The 19,746-nt window shown below is 42.8% G+C and overlaps 2 long non-coding RNA genes across 2 annotated transcripts in view; both read left to right on the forward strand.

Moving 5' to 3' along the window:
* Positions 1-3,929: 3,929 nt before the first annotated feature.
* LOC138921463 (uncharacterized) overlaps positions 3,930-19,746 on the forward strand; it is a 28,483-nt gene continuing 12,666 nt past the window's right edge. Inside the window, exon 1 of the long non-coding RNA XR_011434053.1 lies at positions 3,930-4,037. This is a non-coding gene — a long non-coding RNA (uncharacterized lncRNA). The remainder of the gene's footprint in view (positions 4,038-19,746) is intronic.
* On the forward strand, positions 13,310-15,027 carry LOC138921462 (uncharacterized). Its single transcript, XR_011434052.1, has 2 exons — positions 13,310-14,321; positions 14,437-15,027. It is a non-coding gene; the product is annotated as an uncharacterized lncRNA (long non-coding RNA).

Raw genomic sequence — 19,746 nt, forward strand, 5'->3', positions numbered from 1 at the left:
CGGGCAGCACAGCCTGGCTTCTCGTCTGATTCTACCCCCAGGAGGACATGTACAGGTGGGTCACAGAAACCCCAAGGACCCTCACTCAGCGCCAAATCTTGAGTTATGCAAACTGAAAGGATGGTCTCATCTTTTTCCTTTTTGACTGAGGAGAAGTGGAAACTACTGGAAATTATTTTATTTCCCAAAATAAAAGAAAAACTGGCAGGATGGGGAAAGGAGGGTGCTTTGAAGCTATCTGAATTGGGAAAGGGATATGAAGCCCATAGTACCACCTTTCACCCTGGGAAAGCTACATCCACCATTAGGTGAGGGAAACCCGGTGGGGCAGAGCCAGTAGGTTCTCCAATTTCTCCCTTTGATAATAGAATCCCCAAATTTCACCTGCACCCATGACTTCCCACAAGAAAGACTACATTTCCCAGCCTCCCTTGCTGCTAAGTGTGGCCATGTGACTATGTTCTAGACAATTATATGAGAGAAGTGATGCTTTTCTTTTTTTTAGCTTTAAAATTTTTTTTTATTGAGTTAATGATAGGTTACAATCTTGTGAAATTTCGGTTGTACATTAATGTTTGTCAGTCATGTTGTAGGTGCACCACTTCACCCTTTGTGCCCACCCCCCACCCCACCTTTCCCCTGGTATCCACTAAACTGTTCTTAGTCCATAATTTTAAATTCCTCATATGAGTGGAGTCATACACAGATAATCCTTCTCTCGCTGGCTTATTTCACTTAACATAATTCCATGAGAGAAGTGATGCTTGAAACCTCAGGCTCACGTCTTTAAAAAGAGATCATGACCTTTCCTTCTTCCTTTTTCCCTTCACACTGGCTGGATGTGGATGTGCTGGTAAGAGCTGAGTATCATTCTAATGCATAGAAAGCTTGACAGATAACCAGATAGAAGAATCCAGAATCCCTGACACCACAGAGCTGCCACCATTTCTGTGCCGCCAACCTGGACTGCTTACGTTCAAACAGCTATGTAAGAGAAATATAAATTTCTATGTAAATTAAATCACTGCTGGTTTGGCCTTTGTAGCTAAACCAGTATCATAGCCAATATCTGATTAAATATCTAATTTAGAACATTTGACAAGATCTTAGATGACAGAACTGAGTCTAGATGTTCTAATAAAGACTGCACACCAACCAAGATGATCTTGCCTCCTTCCTTTTTCATTTTCTCCTGCTATATATAGGCCAGATATAGTTGGAAGACAGTCAAGAATTACTCCCTCTACATCACAGCAAAGACAAAATCCAGGGTGAATGAGCCAAGCATAAGCAAGAAAAAACAGGCATCTCGGCACCCAGCAAATAAGCAACAGAAAACACAAGACACCATGGAGAAAACCAAGTTAAAATAACGTAGAAGAAAACATAAATCAAGAAACAAAAGGGAGTTACTCACAATTACTTGATATTATATACAGAACATAAATATAATAAATAAAAATCTATAATTGGAGGGGCTGGCTCCGTGGCCAAGTGGTTAAGTTCGTGCGCTCCGCTGCAGGCGGCCCAGTGTTTCGTTAGTTCGAATCCTGGGCGCGGACATGGCACTGCTCATCAGACCACACTGAGGCAGCATCCCACATGCCACAACTGGAAGGACCCACAACGAGGAATATACAACTATGTACTGGGGGGCTTTGGGGAGAAAGAGGAAAAAATAAAATCTATAATTGGAAAGTAAAATAACAGGATATGACAAAATTAAGGCTTGCAGACTTAAGGCTAATTGAGGAGCAAAATAGCATAATTAGAGGTTTAATAAATAACTTAGGAAAAAGCAAAACACTGTTGAAAATAGAATTACTGATATAAAAGGAAAAGTTTGAGATAGTTACGATAACTGTAGATGAAAAAGATACTAAAACAATTTGATTAACACTATTATTAATGGGGAAATAAAAGACAATGCAGCATAAACAGATATTTTGTGTCACTAAATGAGGGAACCCACCTAAGGAAAAGAAGAAGTATTCAGAGATATAATACAAGAAAATTTCCTTGAAATAAAGAAGATACCAAATCTGTTGACTGAAAAGAATACTGTGTTTCAAGAAAATGTGATACAGATTGTTCAACACTGAGCTATATCCTAGTTAGGCTGTTGGACTACAGGACTATTATGAATGTTTCAGGTGTCCAAGCAATAAAGGGAAATTACTAAGAAAAAAGGAAAACAATCAGTCTGGCTTCAGTCTTTTCCAGAGTAACATACAAAGCACCCCTCAAAACAGTGGGGCAAAGTCTGCAAAGCTCCAAAGAATGAGAACATGGGACGCCAAGAAAACTCTACCAATCCAGGGTGTTATTCAAAACCAAAGGAAACAGGTAGACATCCTTAAAAACGAGAAAACTCTGGAACTACTGTACCCATGAGCTACTATTGAAAGAGCTACTGGACACTCAAATTTAGATAATTCAGAGATGAACTGAAAATAAGGAAGCCAAGAACAAAGAAAATGGTAAAAAGTAAAAGCTACATGGGGATCAAAGACATGCGACAGAATGTGAATGCTGTAAATTGGAATAGTGTAAAAGTAATAATAAAATTAATAATATATTAATAACAGCTATTAATAATGTAAAATCGATAGCTGAAATAATAAAATATTGCAAATTTAATAATATTTTGAATAATGTAAAATTAGTAATATATATCAAAATGTGGGAATAGTGACGCAAGAGAAAGGAAGAGATTGCTAATGCTCTCTCTTTTCAGAGCTGGGATTCACTCTATGTTGTTTTAGAATAAAACAACTGTTTGTTTTTTTAAACAACTCTAACTCCTGGAAATTTTCCCCAAACTCCTTTGTTGAACATAAAGTGATCTTTTAGAATTAACATTGCTAACAGTAAAGAATCATTTTTCAAAGTTCAACATATCCTTTAATTTTTTCCTATTATCTTTAAGTAAAATTAAATTCAATATTTTTACTAAAATTGCATCTATAATATAATCCCATTTATACAAAAATAATTCTATCTTTCCATGCATTTATCAATCTATATTATATCTTTATTGCTCTCATAGTAGGAATATTAATGTGTTATTATTAATTTTTTTTTAGGAAGACTGACCCTGAGCTAACACCCGTGCCCATCTTCCTCTGCTTTATATGTGGCTTGATGAGCGGTGCCAGGTCTGTGCCTGGGATCCCAACCTGCAAGCCCCAGGCAGCCGAAGCAGAGCACATGAACTTAACCACTAACCACCAGGCAGCCCCAAATGAGAGTTAATTTTCTTTAAGCTGTATTTTTCTGTATTTTTTAAAATCTACAATAAGAAAAGAAAGAAACTGGTATCTGACTGATGAAAAAAGCTGATGTGCTGGGCAATTGAATGAACAGTACATGTGCTTGTTTTACCCTCTTTTTCGTTTTCCCCTCATTTCGAGAGGCAGCCAGCTTTGTAGTTCCTTGCCTCCAGCATTTTTGCTAGACGACAGCAGTGAAGGCAACTTTACAAAGACAGTAATCCATTGAAAAATTAGCATTAAGTACCTTACAGTGAGTGAGGAGAGGGAAAAGATTTGGGGGGCAAGGACTCATAGAATTGAAATTCGCTCAGATTGGAAATGGAAAAAAGGTCTCTGGGCTCTGTACACCCCACGGCAGCACCTAAGAAGCAAGGTGAGACCCTCCCAGGCTGCCTAAAATTTCTCACCCCCTGAGGGTGGGAACACAAGAGAATTTTAAAACAAAATTCAAATTAATATTTGTTATTTTTTAAATTAAAAATAAATTGTATTTTAAAAGTAACGTCTTTAAAAGCATTACTGTAAGATTAAATTCCACGTGTCAGTTTTCCTCCTAAGTCATTTGTATTTCTACAAGATAATGTACTGGCTAGTGCACACATTCGTAGGATTTAGTTTATCTCATTACCCTTGTTTTACCCATTATCACTGAAGGAAAAGATGCCTCTAAGAAGACAGATCAGACCAAGGACACATGCTGGAGAGGAAGGAGCCCAGGAACATGGTGAGCTGTCCAAGCCAGGAAGAAGAAACAGCCCTGAGGTAAGCCAGCTTGGATATGGAAGAAAGATCAAGGAGGGAAAAAAGATTCCACAAAGGGGGAGGAGGCAGGAAAACCAAAAACAAATTGCCGTATACTCATTTCTAAAACAAGTCCCAATGGGAAGATGAGTTTTTTCAAACCAGTAGGTTGTCAGTCCACACAGTCAGGAATCAACTGGTGGGTCAAAGAATAGGAACAGCCTGGCGCAAAGTAGGAGCTCAGTGAGTTGAGAAACACATGGGCAAGTGAATAACTGGAAACTTCTGTAATCCATGAGATTATCAGGTACCATGGGGTGCAGTCTAGATGGTTATGTTTGGACAAACATGATTTGACCTTTGTCAATCCCAAGAAAGTGACAAATGCTTATAAAACACCCAAATGCTAAAGGCCTCAGGGACATGTCTGTTTTGGAAGCCACCCTAGAAGGGACTCACTCTAGATAGGAGATGCTCTGGTCAGTGGGTCGGAATGGAGTGGGCTGTGTTTCTCTACATGAGAGCCCAGAAACATGGCACCCGCTCTCCACCAGTGCGCTTGGGAGCCTGTGGCTGACAGACACTTGGGGCTCTCATACAGGTCAAAAGAGGGCACAACACCAGTCAACCTCACTCCACTGTGAAGGCCCTGCAGCATTTTGGGCTTTCAGGGTCATCTTTAAAGTGGCATCATTTGTTCCTTCACCTGGCGACGTTGCCCCACAAAGTCACTCTAGCTGAGAACGCCTGGTTCTAAGTTCCTGCATTTATACTTTTTAGCTTATGGGAAAATACAAAGGCAGAGCACTTTACAGTTGAGCACCTTAGAAAAGGAGCTTTTAAAAAGGAAATATTATTACTAGGTCCAATTTTCCCATCACGCTCAGAATTCCTCTTGAATTCAGTGAAATCTCTCTGTGGAGTAGCCCAAGCACAGAGCTGTGCCAACACATAATGTGCCTGCTCAGCCTGGGAGCCATTCGTCAGTCCCAGGGGGGCAGGGAGACGGAGCAGATGTTCATAAAATACAGATCCACAGACAGACATCTGCAAGTGCAAAGTATTCTTATTCTGAAACCACAAGGTAAAGTGCACCTCCTAATGCAGAACAGCCAATCTGTCACACTGTGTGGTAGTCACTTTACTCCAAGCTCTGGGGAGCAGATTTTGAGAGTACGTGTGTCAAACGCTGCCATTAAGCCCCTTTAACCCATTTTCGGCAGTAAGCTGGGCAGGAACCATGAGTGCAAAAAGCTACAAACACAACCATCTATTATTTAAATAAGCTAGAGTGCTATAGATCTTAAAGAAATTCAGATGATTCCATTTCACTTCTGAAATAAATAAGTGATCGTTAAAGTAAAACCATGCAAAATATTAATATTTATATAGTGACATTTCAATCAAGTCAGTCAATTCTCCCACCTAGTTAGCAATAGATATCTTGAATGATCTGCATTGTACAAATCTTATTTTTAAGTTCTTACACTTCTATTTAAGCAGTGGAAATAAATTTCTTTGTTAAACTTTGCATTAATTCTTCATAACTCATGCTAACTTGCAAACCAACACAGATTATTTTAAATCAATATAGTCATATTTTCTCACGCAAAAGAAGGATGGAAACCAGAAGTACATCAAAAAATTCAATCTAGGCTTGTACTTCACATTCTGATCAATAATATTCAAGATAGCATTTAGTATAGTGGAAGGGACAATGGCTTTGACCTCAGGAGACCTGAGTATTTATCTAAATCCTCTTTTGCTCCCTTCCTTCCTTCTCTCCTTCTTCCCTTCCTTCTTTCCCTCCTTCCTTCCTTTCTCCATAGTATTTTTTAAGCACCTACTTGCACAAGGTGTCATGTGACAAAAAGATATATAAGATCTCGTTTATGTCCTCAAGTGATTTGTAGATGTGTAGGGAAATATGAATGATAGGATGATGGAGAAGATGTGACACGGGCTTTGAAATTTAACAGCCCTAGAGGAAAGTATGAATTTAATTGTTCACTCATTGTGTAACTTTATTCAAGTTACTTAACTTTGCTGAGCCTCAGTTTACTCATCAAAATGAAATTTACTCATAAACACTTTACTTCATAAAAATGAAGATAATAGTATTTGATTCAAAGACTGGTTGTGAAGACTAAATTGGGGATATGTCTAAAACATCCAGAAAACTGTGCAATAATTTCTTTTCTTTAAAAAATTCTAGACTTGAAGTCAGAGGAGCTGGTACGAATTCTGCCTCTGCCACTGTTGCAACATTGGGGCAATCTGTAAACTCCCCAGATCCCAGAATCTCCTTCGGTGCAAGGACAGAACAAATTCGATGATCTTGAACACCTCTTCCACTGCTAAAAATCACTTTCATCTGTTCCGGTGGAGAGACATTTGAGATTTTGGCAGAAGAATTACTTAGATCGATTAGAAAGATTAATTTGGTAGCAGTAGGTTAATGGGGGGTGTAGAGTTAAGAGAAAAAGACTAGAATATCTGTTAGGAAAAATCTCTTCTCTCCGTGTCACACAACACCCACCTAAGTAGGGAGCACAAAACCTTTCATCACTTTTTTGCTTCCCCCAAGTAACCATGAACACAGGCTACTACTTATAGCAGAATTTTATTTAAGGTTTCGGAGTAAAGTGTGTGTGTGCTGGGGATGGGGTAGTAGACAGCTGGCAGAGAAGCCACATCAGGTCAAATGATTCAAAACAGAATTGTGTAGGATACGTTTCTTGAAAGTCCTTAAGAAGCGATGTCCAACAGTGAGAACTTCCAATGGGCTTCTCTTCTCAGAAAGGCCCTGGCTGCTTAGCACAGCACCCCAGGCTGCTCCAAGGCTACCAAGGCATGTGAGAACATATTCTCGTCCTCCTTGCATTTTCCATGCTTTGCTCCTTCCCTATTTGAACCCTGATAATCACTGATATCTATTTAGTATTGATATTATTATTGATATTTAAGAGCATTTTAAGCACTTCGAATGCATGTATTATCTAATCCTTACAACAATTTTATGGGTTAGATATCATTGTTATCATCTCATCCTCATTTACAAAGTATGAAACTGAGGCACAAGGAGCTTAAGGAATATGACAAAGACGGCCCAGCGAGCATGTGGAGGCAGAGTTCAGAGATAAGCAGTCCAACTCCAGGGTCCTGTGGTAGGCCGCCCCAAGCCAGCTATGCCTCCCCTAAGCAGAGACCCTTAATCCCTGTTTTGCTGACATTTCAGGCCCCCAACTGAAAACTCCTCCCATTTTTTGATGCTCAGAAATGTCAGCTTTCTTTGTCTTGTACTAGCCCTGCACTGAAGGATTTTCTAAGGCAGGCACGGTCTTAGGCCTCTGACTGATAGCCATCATTGGCCTCTCCCTGGTGCTCTCCCAGCGTGAACTGTTTTTACCTAATTCCCACTCTCCCTGGGCAGGAGGGGCTCCTCCTCAAAGCCCCCTGGCCTCTGTCCCAAAGCCAGGGTCAGCAAACAGCTACCAGACACAGGAAAAACATGGATGGACCTTGAGGGTATTACGCTAAGTGAAATAAGTCTGACGGAGAAAAACAATTATTGTGTGATTTCACTCCTAACTGCAAGATAAACAAACACAAAGATACAGAGAGCAGATTGGTGGCTACCAGAGAGGAAGGGGTGGGGGGAGGGAGAAAGGGGTAAAGGGGGACATTTGTAATGTGACGGATGGAAGCTAGACTTTTGGTGGTGAACACGATGCAACTGATACAGAAGGAGAAATATAATGATGTACATCTGAAATTATACAATGTTGTAAATCAATGTGACCTCAATTTAAAAAAAAGACACAGGGAACAGTGAAGGTGCCTTGGCGTCCACTTTCCCATAACTGCAATCAGACTGTCACCCATTTCCATCTGAAAATAGACAACTTGATTAAGAGTAACTCACAGCCACGTCCTCCGTTAATTTCCACCTGAAAATGTGCCAGACTCTAGGGTTATCATAAAAGGATTTTACCTACACCAGTGCCTTTCACCATCAGTGAAAGAATCAATATATTAACCTTGAAATAAGAAAAACTTTTAAAATCCTACTCCTGTCTTTGGCCATCACTTTTCAATTCTTTTATGGGCTTAACGTTTCTGTGGCTTTTGTTTACTTTTCAAACTCACTTCCTAACAACCTCATGTGGATGCTATAATCCCTTTTTAACAGAGAAAGCACAAAGGTCGCAACCAGCTGACCAAGTTCATCCAGATACCTAGTGGCCAAGGTGGGAATGAACCACAGTCCCTTCTAGAGAAACCTGACCCCTGAAGTTCACCACCATTTGTTTCAGTTGCCTTCTGCCCTACACCGTCTCAAGGACTAATCATGCCTGTTTCTGCGCAGCTCCTGGAGGAGTTGTTAGTGAGGCACAGGATGGAGTGGAGAACAGGATTTCAGGGGGAACCAGGAGGAAGATTTGGGGATCTTGTAATATTAAATCATGGACAGGTGATCACAGGAGTTCCTGGAATCTTAGAGGTCCACATTTCATTGGCTCTTAGAGAAATTGTATCAGAACATATTCTGATGCAGTCCCCATGGGATTAAAATTTGTCATTTCCTGTTGAGGACCAATGATTTTCATTTACTAGGTGTCAAGGTGTCTGCATGCTGTTCGAACTCGTAAGGACAAAGTCCATTCTTGTATCGCTGCTGTAGGGCAGACTCAGGAGTATGCAGTCACCTCACACACGGGAGGGCCGGAGCTCTAGACGATGCTGCGGGGCATTTTCACTTCCCTGCTACGAAGACTCTCAGAAAACCAGCTTGTGGCTATCTCACTCCAAACAAGAAGGAAGGAGGCACAAAATGTTGCAGAAGGAACACAGGAACTGAAATTAGTAGGCTGAATGAAGAAGGCAAACGAGAGGGAAAAGCCTGTCACCAAAAGTCTCCTAAGGGATCTTGGTTATTTAAAATACTTCGAAGAGAAGGACTCTGTGGACTAATGTTTTTGGGAAATGCTATATACAACGACATCTTTCTTGAAGAGTCACAGCCGCTTTGATATGCTGACATACACTTTCATCTTTAATTCATAATTCTCCACACTTATGGACCCACAGAAAAATGTTTTGTGTGCAACACTTTGATAATAGCCCTATTCTGAGAAATGGTTAGATAGTAACAGACTAAGACATGTATGTGGTTGCATGAACGAAAGAGGAACAGCCAGGGATGTTATGTTGGAAACGTTGCCCCAAGATGTGAAGTGGTCCTTAAGATCCTTTGTCGTAGTTGAGCAAATAAAGGACCACAAAGCCTAAGAGCATGATCAGTAAGGGGCACACAGATGTACAGGAATCTTAGGCAAGAACTCTTGACAAGAATTTACAGCTTGTTCCCTATTCTCTTCTTTCAACAAATTATTTATGCTAATGAGCCTGGCATTATCCCTCATCGTCATCTCTTTGGTTAATCACCCTTGATTGCCTCTGTTGGGCGTTCTTAACCTCAGGTTAAACAATGCAGGCAACCCTTTCCTCTTCCCTGACTATGACGATGCATCATAATTGAGCCATTTTTGCCTCTCTGGTCCCCCTCGTATTCTCCAAGGTGCATCCTCTGTACATTAATCTGCTAGTTAAATATTGATAGCAGCCCTCTCCCTTAATATTTACTTTGTTGCTCCATTATTGCTGCATGCAGGGTGATTATTTGTTTCTGTCTTTCCAGCCTGTTTAATCAGAACTGAGTCAACCTTTCCTATGTTTAATCTTCTTGTCCAATCACAGTTGGAGAGTGTTTTGGAGAGTGTCCTGACATCAGCTCTGAAATAGTTCTCTACACTCGGTGTATATGCCATCATAGCCAGCAGGGGTCAGGAGGGCATTTCTCTCTGAGGTCAGGTGGTTGGTGGTGAGAAAGGAAAGCCCTGCAGGCGTTAACCTGGGTTGAACATCTCTCTCTGAACACTGTCTCCTAAACTTAGCCCAAGAGAGAAACAAGGGCCACCCTGGGCAGCTTTTGTGTTTTTAATGGAATATTATAGTGTGTAAACTTACAAGAGTGGCCATGCTGACAGACTGTGGAATGGCAGAAAGTGTCCCTACCGAAAATAAAGAGACCTGCCTGCATCCCTGGTCTTGATGAGAATCTACGGGAGGCTCTTGGGCAAGTAACTGAACTCTCTCCATTTCATGGGAGAGCATTGAGTGATGAGTGAACAGGAAGCATCTTTGAAATATGCTCTGCTTCTAAAGAAAGATGCATTGCAGCATAGAAAGGTTAATATCCTCCTTGAAGGCAAGCAAATCCTCTGCTTCAATCAGAATGGTGTGGGGGGCAGTCTTCAATGCCTGTTTCCCAAACTGGAAGCTTCGACCCCCCAGCAGAAAGGCCACTGTTGTCTTGTGTATGTGCATGTTTTGAGGAGGGGGTGATGATTAAATTCTAGACACATTTGTGTTACAAGCAAAGCAAAAAATTAAGATATGTTCTGGGCCATTTCGAAGCCCTGGGTTCCTCCCGTTCGTTTATCAGTGACTTAGGAAGTCTCCCTGCCGCTCCACCTCCCAGCAGGATGGAGGCAAGCAAGAAGGGGATTCTCCAGACGGCCACCATCCGATTTGCAACAACAAAGTGCCTTGCAGTTTAGAGCCTTTAGGTAGCAGAGGTGTCATATGTGAGTACACAGTTTCAATGGTTGCTGACAAGGCAAATAGTCCTTTGCGTTGGTAGAGTGAGTGGGAGGACACAGTCCTAATCTTTTCAGCTATTTCCAGGTGAGTCCTCCCTGCGTCTGAGTCCTGGGGAACTTAAGGCTTCTGAGGCAGTAGTGACATGTGTAGTCACAGAAACTAGAATCTGAATAGTTAACCTCCGAGTAGGCTACTCGTTTTGTCCCTGACCCATCCTTCGGTGGTTTTTGACTATTCGACAGTCCTCTAAAACTTCATATTCTGCCACATTGCCATGCTTTTTGCAAATGATTGCAATCTGCCCCCTCTCCCTCCTCCTGCTTCTCCCCTCACTTGATTGCCTTGGAACTTCCTACTCATTTTTGGAGCTGCAAATTGAATTTCCCTTTCAGTGTAAGCCTTCCTGGTCCCCACAAGTGAGAGAGGGCCCCATAGTGCCTCGCACAGACACTTTTTATAGCAGTATCACATTAACTTTCTATTTGTTTACTTTCTGTATTGATCAGCCTACAGAAAATAAAACAAAGCCTCATTCCAGGTACTTCAATAAGACAAATTCAATGCATTAAACTAGTTACAAAAGTGTTGAGAGAGTTGATAAGCCAAAGAGGGGACAACAAGGCAATCAGATTTTAGTTACACCAGGAAGCTGCTCACTAGGCTGCTAGAGCTAAAGGAACAAAGGTTAAAGGAGCTGATATCAGAGCCCAGGAGCCAAGGCTACCTGGCCAGATCTGGCCCATGGGACCTGTGACCACTGGGACACCACCCAAAGCAGAGAGAGATGGGGCGGATATCCTGGTCTTTCCCTGACGCCCATCCTCCAATCTCCTGCCACTGCTCCCGTGCCTTAAACGTGGCTCAAGGCCAGTTGCTAAGGGGACCTAGGACATGCAGCTTTCAGGAAAAGATCTAAGATTGGAACTGCAAGTAAAGAAGTGAGGGACTAGCTCAAATGCTTTTCTCCCTCGTAGACAGTGAGCTTCATTTTGGTATCCCCAGCACAAGAAAGATACTACATAAATTTGTTGAGTAAAGTATTGACTTAAAGTGAGATCTACTTTCTTTGTACTCTTGTCAAAAGGGCTTATGCCTTTTTAGCAAAATAATATTAAGGGCCAGCCCAGGACACAGCGATGAAGTTCATACCTTCTGCTTTGGCAACCTGGGGTTCGCTGGTTCGGATCCCAGGCATGGAGCAACACACCACTTATCAAGCCACGCCGTGGCAGGCGTCCTGCATATAGAATAGAGGAAGATGGGCACAGATGTTAGCTCAGGGCCAATCTTCCTCAGCAAAAAGGGGAAGACTGGCAGTGAATGTTAGCTCAGAGCTAATGTTCCTCAAAATAAAAAAAAAAGTAATAACATCAACCTTCTCACCTTGCCTTAAACCATGTTCTTTCTCTTCATCAAATTGAAAAGTTCTCTTTGTTTCCTTTAATTATGGTATTTCCATCTTTGTCTGTTGGCTTTTTACAAGTTTCCACATTCCCAGAGTTCCAAGAAGATGATAAGAAGCCGCTAGCAACCCTGTTTGAAATTTGCATTGACTTCAGTCATCTGTTCCCTAGGGCCCCACTCTGTAGGCCAGTCAGGCTAAGAAAGGCGCTTCTTTGCTATCAGACACATTTTAAGTCTTTTCATTATCAATTCACCAGTACAGCACATAATGAGGTCTTGTAGTGGCAGATAGGGAATTCATTTCTCAGCCAAGTGGCTGAACTTGTAGCTGCCAGATCGTGGAATATTATCTATAATTACTTCATGGGTATTCCGCAAAGATAATTTCTTTGAAGGGTAAAAATGGCAGGTTTTACTGTAGGCTTTGTAGATTAAGTCCAGGCCAAAACAAGATGAGCTGGTGTAGATTTCCAAGAGGGAGTGTTTCTCTTCTCCAGGATGAAATCATTTGGCCTCTGCCTTAGCCATGAAGCCACCTTCAGTGAAGCAATGGACAGTGACTATATGGATAGGTATTTACTGGTCTCTAAAACTCTGGGTTCCTTGCTATTTGCAATTTTTTTTTTTTTTTTTGGTAAGGAAGATTGGCCCTGATCTAACATCTGTTGCCAATCTTCCTCTTTTTGCTTGAGGAAGATTATCACTGAGCTAACATCTGTGCCAGTCTTCCTCTATTTTGTATGTGGGATGCCACCAACTGCATGGCTTGGTGAGCAGTGTGTGTGTCTGGACCTGGGTCCTGAACCAGTGAACCCCGGGACACCAAAGTGGAGTGCATGAACCTAACTACTATGCCACCGGGCCGGCCCTGCTATTTGTAAGTTCTCTGTCAATGAGTTTCTATTTCAGTCATAACTTTCCTTAGAACTTACTTATACATCAGTGAGGTGGCAGATTCCTCACACAATTCAGGGAAAGAAAAGATCATAGGCTACTCCATGGAGAAACAAATTCCAGAAAACCCAAGGAGGAAAAATTCTTCTTGCTTGAGGAAGTGGGTGAGGAGATGGCAGTGGGGTTCTGGGGCCCAGTTGTACAGACTTCCCGAAATACTCCGGACTCACTCAAGTCCTATCGATGACTTGAAATCAACCAGAGTGGACATATTTACACCACACAAACTGGCATAAAATCAGGGTTTTTTCCTTTTCCTTTCTTTTCAGAGATCTAGTTGTAAAACATTTACCAGTGCGCCACTCGGAGGGGAAGAATTCCATTTTTGCCTACCCCTAACCTTTGATAAAGACCATCAGATAAAGACCACCAAGAACACATCTGTAGCCAGACAAATGAAGGTTTATGAATTTGCTACAGCAAGGCTGATGGAACACCACAGGACCTGTGGGGCATCTCATTAAGAGGGAGTGGGAGTGGCTGATTACAGGGTTTGGGCTTGTGGAGAATGATTTTTAAGAGCGACTGGGGAAGGGGGAATGGCTCTGCATTGGAGGCTGCCATGAAGCAGAGGCAGTTTAGAAACGAGGTGTGCTGCAGTCCTTGTTCAGGAGGAGGAAGAATGCAGTGCAGCTGAGGGGGCCCCTGGGAAAGAGGTCATTCGGTGGGAAAGTGGTCATCGCTCAAAAGGAGAGAGTTTGCCCGTCACTCTGCAGATGTGGCAGTATTGCCTTGGGAGACACCCTGCTTATGTAGCCTTGGCCAAGTCTCATCAGAAACTATGTTTTTAGCTTCTGTAGGAACATCACATTCTGGCCACCAGCGATACTAAGAAGTGGACTCGGGGTCCTGTTTCCTTGGAAGCTGCCAAGTTAAGATAAGCGTGGAATGCTGTGTCCAAACCCCTTAGGGCCTGGTTTGGAAACCAAAGCTGCTTCCTTGTGTCAAAGTGACCCATGGCCTCGGCGCCTCCAGGCAAGAGCTGCTGCACATTCCCACTGAGGGACCCAGACAGCAGAGCTGCTCAAGTCTGGGATGTGAGGAAACACAGTTTCCCAGGACACCGTAACTGACGCCCGTGAACGAAAGCAGTTGTTCCAGCTTCACTCCTTCTACCAACCCGCACCTGCGTCACCAGACGTTGAGTGGTCTGCCCGCTGGATTCGCAGGGAACGCAGTTGCATTTTTACCCAAAGGCAGTACAGACACAGTGAAAGCTTTTAAGATCTCCAAGTCTTAAACACCTTTCGTCTCCAGAACCGGGCATAAGCCTGGCACAAAGTAAGAGCCTAATAAATACTTAGTGGAATTAAATCCAGTAGAATGGGGTGGGGGGGAAGGTTTGGGGCAGTGAAATGGGACTTTGGGCACCTCTCAGGCCACTCTTTTTTGACAGGTCTCTGTTCCACGCCTCTACGGATTGTTTGTTACCATGGCCAAGTTCCTTTTTCTGTAGAAGGTGCCACTCCAACATCGTGTGGATAGGAAGGAAAGTGTGGTATCTGCAGCTGTACCTTCTAGGTGTGGCCCTTGTTGCTAGTAAACATAAAGCTTGATCTTTCTCTCTAGTTCAAATCCATTGGGCCACAAATTAACAAAGACTTTCAGCAACGTTTCTCTTATTTCGGTCCGCAAACCACCTGGACCAGGGTCACCTGAGATGCTATTTTAAAAATGCAAATTCCTGTCTCCACTCCAGATGAACCGAATTGGAGCCTCTCTCCCTGGAAACCAGGGTCTTCATCTTTCACACACTCCCCTGCGTGATGTTTGTGCGCACTACGGTTTGAGAACAGCTAATCCAGACGGTGTGATTTTTTTTTCTTTTCTAAGTTCTGCTCATCTAATAAATCAACGGGAACGTATTGATTCACTGGTCCATTCAGCCAACATTTACTGAGGGCCAGGTACAGAGGTAACTACAGCGAAAAAGGCTCGGGGAGCTTACAGTTTTCCAGTAAACTCATCTGTCAAGACCATTTGCCCTGATCTGAGAGAGATTTTGTTTCACTTTTTTTAGACCAAAAGGAAGAAAAGTGGCAGCACACTTTCTGCCCAGCAGTCACATTTGCTGATATTTACAGGCTCGGTTGTCTACAGGGGTTACTTCTCAGAGGATGGGGTGCTGGGGAGTGGGAAGAGAAATATGCTTGATTGTGCTGCCTCAGTTCTTATTGTCCCCTCTAGTCTAGTCCACTCTCCACCTCCTGAACCCCAGCTGATAGCTCAGTGTAGAGTCTGACGCCAGGGCCATTGCCTCATCCCCTCCCACTGCCAGATGCCTCGGCCTCTCCCGGGCTCCATTGCACCGGCCCTGGTGGGAGCTGAGGCAGGACCAACAGCAGCTCCCATTCCTTGGCCCCACCTGACCAGACCCCCTGGAGGGTCTGCTTCTTCCAACACCTCCAGACTCTGAGCATGCTCCCTGTAGTGAGTAGAATCTCACAGCCTTGCTCAAAGGCTAGTGGAAGTGGGTAGTGTCCCACAGAGGGCAAACCTTGACAAATAAGGGACAAGAGAGGCAAGAGCCATCAGGGACACATCTTGCTGTCCCACCACACACTCACAGACCCGTCTGTCAGGACCTGTCTGTCAGGAGATGTCTGTCCCTGTCCCTTTTTCTTTATTGCTGCCCTAGGAGAGCAAGAATGCATGTGAGCCCTGCCTCAGGCTCTGCTTTCTGAGGAACCCAGGATGAGACAGTGTCTCTAGCACAGTTTTTAAAAATTCATTTTTTTCCAATTTGTCTATCAAAATATTTAAGATGTCTAACTTTGGCATTTGGTTAATAATGTTGTGGCTATGGTTTATAACTGTGTGTCCCTCTCTCCCTGGCCATCAGGGATGGTGCCCGGCTCATATTTGTTTCCCCAGCCCAAGGATCATGCCTTCAATATAGCAGGAATTCAATAAGCGTGCATCTAATTCAATAATTCCAAGTGTCTGCCCTCAAGAGGTACCTGGTGCCGTCCTTGAAATGCGCTTGGTCCCTCAACAGTCAGGCACCAAAAAACGGTCAGAGCTGCCCCCTGTGATCACGCAAAATCAGGAGTGAAAGTGGGAGAGAATAGAGAATAACAGAGACTATATATTATAACAGTCAAATTCCCAAAACGCACTGCTGAGCGGACTGTCATTTTCCCAGGCTGTGAGTCACCAGCGCACCGCGGGGCCCCTCTGCGTCCCCTCCCGACCAGCAGTCACTGAAGCCGCTGGGAGGCTCATCCTACACTCGTGTCTCTGATTTTAACACGCAAATCACCCACAACCTTACCTTTCAAAGAACTCTTTATTTCATAAAATTTAATAGATTGGGAATACCCTCTTGGGTTAATTCATGCTTTTATCAAACACAGATATTTGCATCATGCATGGTTTTTAAAAAAATCAAACCATTCTAGGGGCTGGCCCGGTGGCGCAGCGGTTAGGTTCTCACGTTCTGCTTCTCGGCGGCCCGGGGTTCACTGGTTCGGATCCCGGGTGCGGACATGGCACTGCTTGGCAGCCATGCTGTGGTAGGCGTCCCACGTATAAACTAGAGGAAGATGGGCACGGATGTTAGCTCAGAGCCAGGCTTCCTCAGCAAAAAGAGGAGGACTGGCAGTAGTTAGCTGAGGACGAATCTTCCTCAAAAAAAAAAAAAAAATCAAACCATTCTAAAAGGCAGTCTTCTGCCCATTCAGTCCCAATGATCTCGGCGTGGTCCCCACAGTTAACTATAATTAGCTCTTTTGGCTGTTCCTGCAAATATTTACAGTCACATTTCTAAATAATATATTGATATTTCTAATTCCTGATTGTCCACTTTAGACATTAACCATTAACATCCTATCACGGTCCATAAGAACTTACCTCGCTCCCATGTCACTGTTGCCCTCCCCCACCCTCCCGACACGGGTGACCGCAGAATTTGGCTCCGTCAATAGTCAGTGCATATGATTAAGCAACTACCATTCACTACTGAGCCTATCAGCACACAGGTCAACTCTCCTTCCTACACAATTCTTTTCCTGGAGTTAACAGTTACTCCATTTAATTCATTTGCCTGGTTTTCTTTGTATCCCAGTTTCTCGCCAGATACTCCAATAATTCTGGTGTAAATCTAAATTTTCCTCTGTCATACACTTATGAATATGCACCCCATCCACAGCTCTCCATCCTGTTTGGACGTAGCCTGGGTCCCTCTGAGCTTGCCCGACTGTGCAGCTGTCATCCTTGGACTCCTCTACTTTCAGGTCTTCTGCTTCTTAGATTACATTCTGTCCAGTAAATTTAAGTAGAGAATAAAGACATTTGCTGATGTGTCCGGACTCGGATTTTCCATTTCCCTTGGCAGCTGTTGGAGGGTGTGCTCCTGCCAAATGAGGGAGTAAACCAAGAAATAGGGAGTCACAGGCCTAAGACACAGGAATCTCAACCAAGGGAATGGCCAAAGGAAGCTGAGTCACTCCCCTGAATTGCTTCTCTTCTACCGGATGGTCTAATGCTGACCTAAGGAGCAGATGCCACAGCATGCACATTCATCAAATCACCACCACGGACTCTTTAAATATCTTATAATGAAATATGTCAATTATACTCAATAAAACTGAAATTAAAAAAAGAACAGATGAACTGAAAACACTTTTAAAATTTTTTGCTAGTGAAGATTCTTTCTTAGTCTGACTGGCCTACAGGGCAGGCAGTTGCTCGATAGGAAACAATCTTACAAGAATTCAGTGGAGTCTGCAACAAGGTTACCAGCATACTCCTACTGCTTGTGTGGCTGGCATAGAATCTTAGGTACGAAATCATTTTCCCTGGGTGTATTGAAGCCGTTGATCCACTGTCTTCTGGCTCACAATGCTGCCATTGAGAAATCCAGCAGTGCTCTCATTCCCAACCCTTCAGCTGGGACCTGTTTTCTGTAATCTTTCAGCGTCGTTTCACTATCCTAAGTTCCAGGATGCATCTGTGTGGGCCTATCTTCAGGCCTCAGTGTTATTCTGAGCACGTCATAGGCCCTTTCAATCTCGATACTCCTGTCCTTTAGTTCTGGTAAATTTTCTTGTATTAACCATTTAACAATTCTATGAATTCCATTTGCTCTATTTTCTGTTTCTGGAACTCCTGTCAGTCAAATACTGAACTTACTGATTTGATCTTTAATTCTCTAGTTCTTCATTTCTTTTTCTCCATTTGTCTTTTTATCCTTTTTTTTCTTTTTCTTGAGGAAGATTAGTCCTGAGCTAACATCCCCCACCAATCCTCCTCTTTTTACTGAGGAAGATTGGCACTAAGCTAACATCTGTGCCCATCTTCCTCCATTTTGTATGTGGGATGCTGCCACAGCATGGCTTGATAAATGGTGCGTAGATCCATGCCCAGGATCTGAACCGGCAAACCCTGGGCCAGCGAAGTGGAGGGAACAAACTTTACTGCTGCACCACTGGGCCAGTCCCTTATCCTTTCCTGAGATATTTCCTTATCTTCTATTCTAATTTTTCTTATAAAATATTGGAAGATGGGGTATCCTAGTTTTAATTTCCATGATTTCTTTCTTGTTCTCTGATAATTACCTTCTTTAAAAATTATGGCAAAATACATGTAACATAAACATTTTCCATTTTAACTTTCTTTTGTTTTTTGGTGAGGAAGATTGGCCCTGAGCTAACATCTGTTGCCAATCTTTCTCTTTTTGCTTGAGAAAGATTGTCCCTGACCTAACATCTGTGCCCATCTTCCTCTATTTTGAATGTGGGATGCCCCCACAGCATGGCTTTATGAGTGGTGCGTATAGGTCCATGCCCAGATCTGAAGCTGCTAACCCCAGGCTGCCAAAGTGGAGCACACAAACTTAACCACTTCACCACCATGTTGGCCCCCATTTTAACCATTTTTAAAAGTGCAATTCAGTTGCATTAAGTACATTCACAAGGTTGTACAACCACAACCACTATCTGTTTCTAGAACTTTTTCATCATTCCCTACGAAAACTCTACCCATTAAAAAACTCCCAATTTACCCCCAACGCTGTCTCCAACAGCTCCTGGTAACCACCCTGCTACTTTCTCTCTATATAAATTTGACTGCTCTAGGTGCCTCATAGAAGTGGAGCCATACAGTATCCCTTTGCGCCTGGCTTACACCACCTAGCATAATTTTTTTTAAGGTTCATCCATGTGTCAGAATTTCATTCCTTTTTAAGGGATTCCTAGTATGTGTACAGCACACCTTGCCTGTCCATTCATCTTCAGTGGACTTTGGGGTGGTTTCCACCTTTTCGCTATTGCACAAATGCTGCTGTAAACATTGGTGTAGAGACATGTTCAAACCCCTGCTTTCAATTTGGGTTGGGGGGGCAGTATTTACCATAAAGTGGCATTGCTGGATTATATGGTAATTCTGTGTAATTTGGGGGAGAATTGCTATAGTTTTTTCCACAGCGGCTGTACCATTTTACTTTTCTAAATAGACAAGTGTTCCGATTTCTCCATAGCCTCCCCAAAACTTGTTATTTTCTTTCTTTTTTATAAATAGCCATCCTAACAGATGTGAAATGTTATCACAACGTGGTTTTGATTTGCATTTTCCTGATGCGCATCAGTGATGTTAGGTAACTTTGCATGTGCTCATTGGCCAATTGTTTATCTTCTTTGAGGAAATGCCTATTGAAGTACTTTACCCATTTTTAAACTGGATTATCTGATTTTTTGTTGTTTTTAAG

This window comes from Equus caballus, chromosome 29 (assembly GCF_041296265.1).
Source record: "Equus caballus isolate H_3958 breed thoroughbred chromosome 29, TB-T2T, whole genome shotgun sequence".
Taxonomy (NCBI): Eukaryota; Metazoa; Chordata; class Mammalia; order Perissodactyla; family Equidae; genus Equus; species Equus caballus.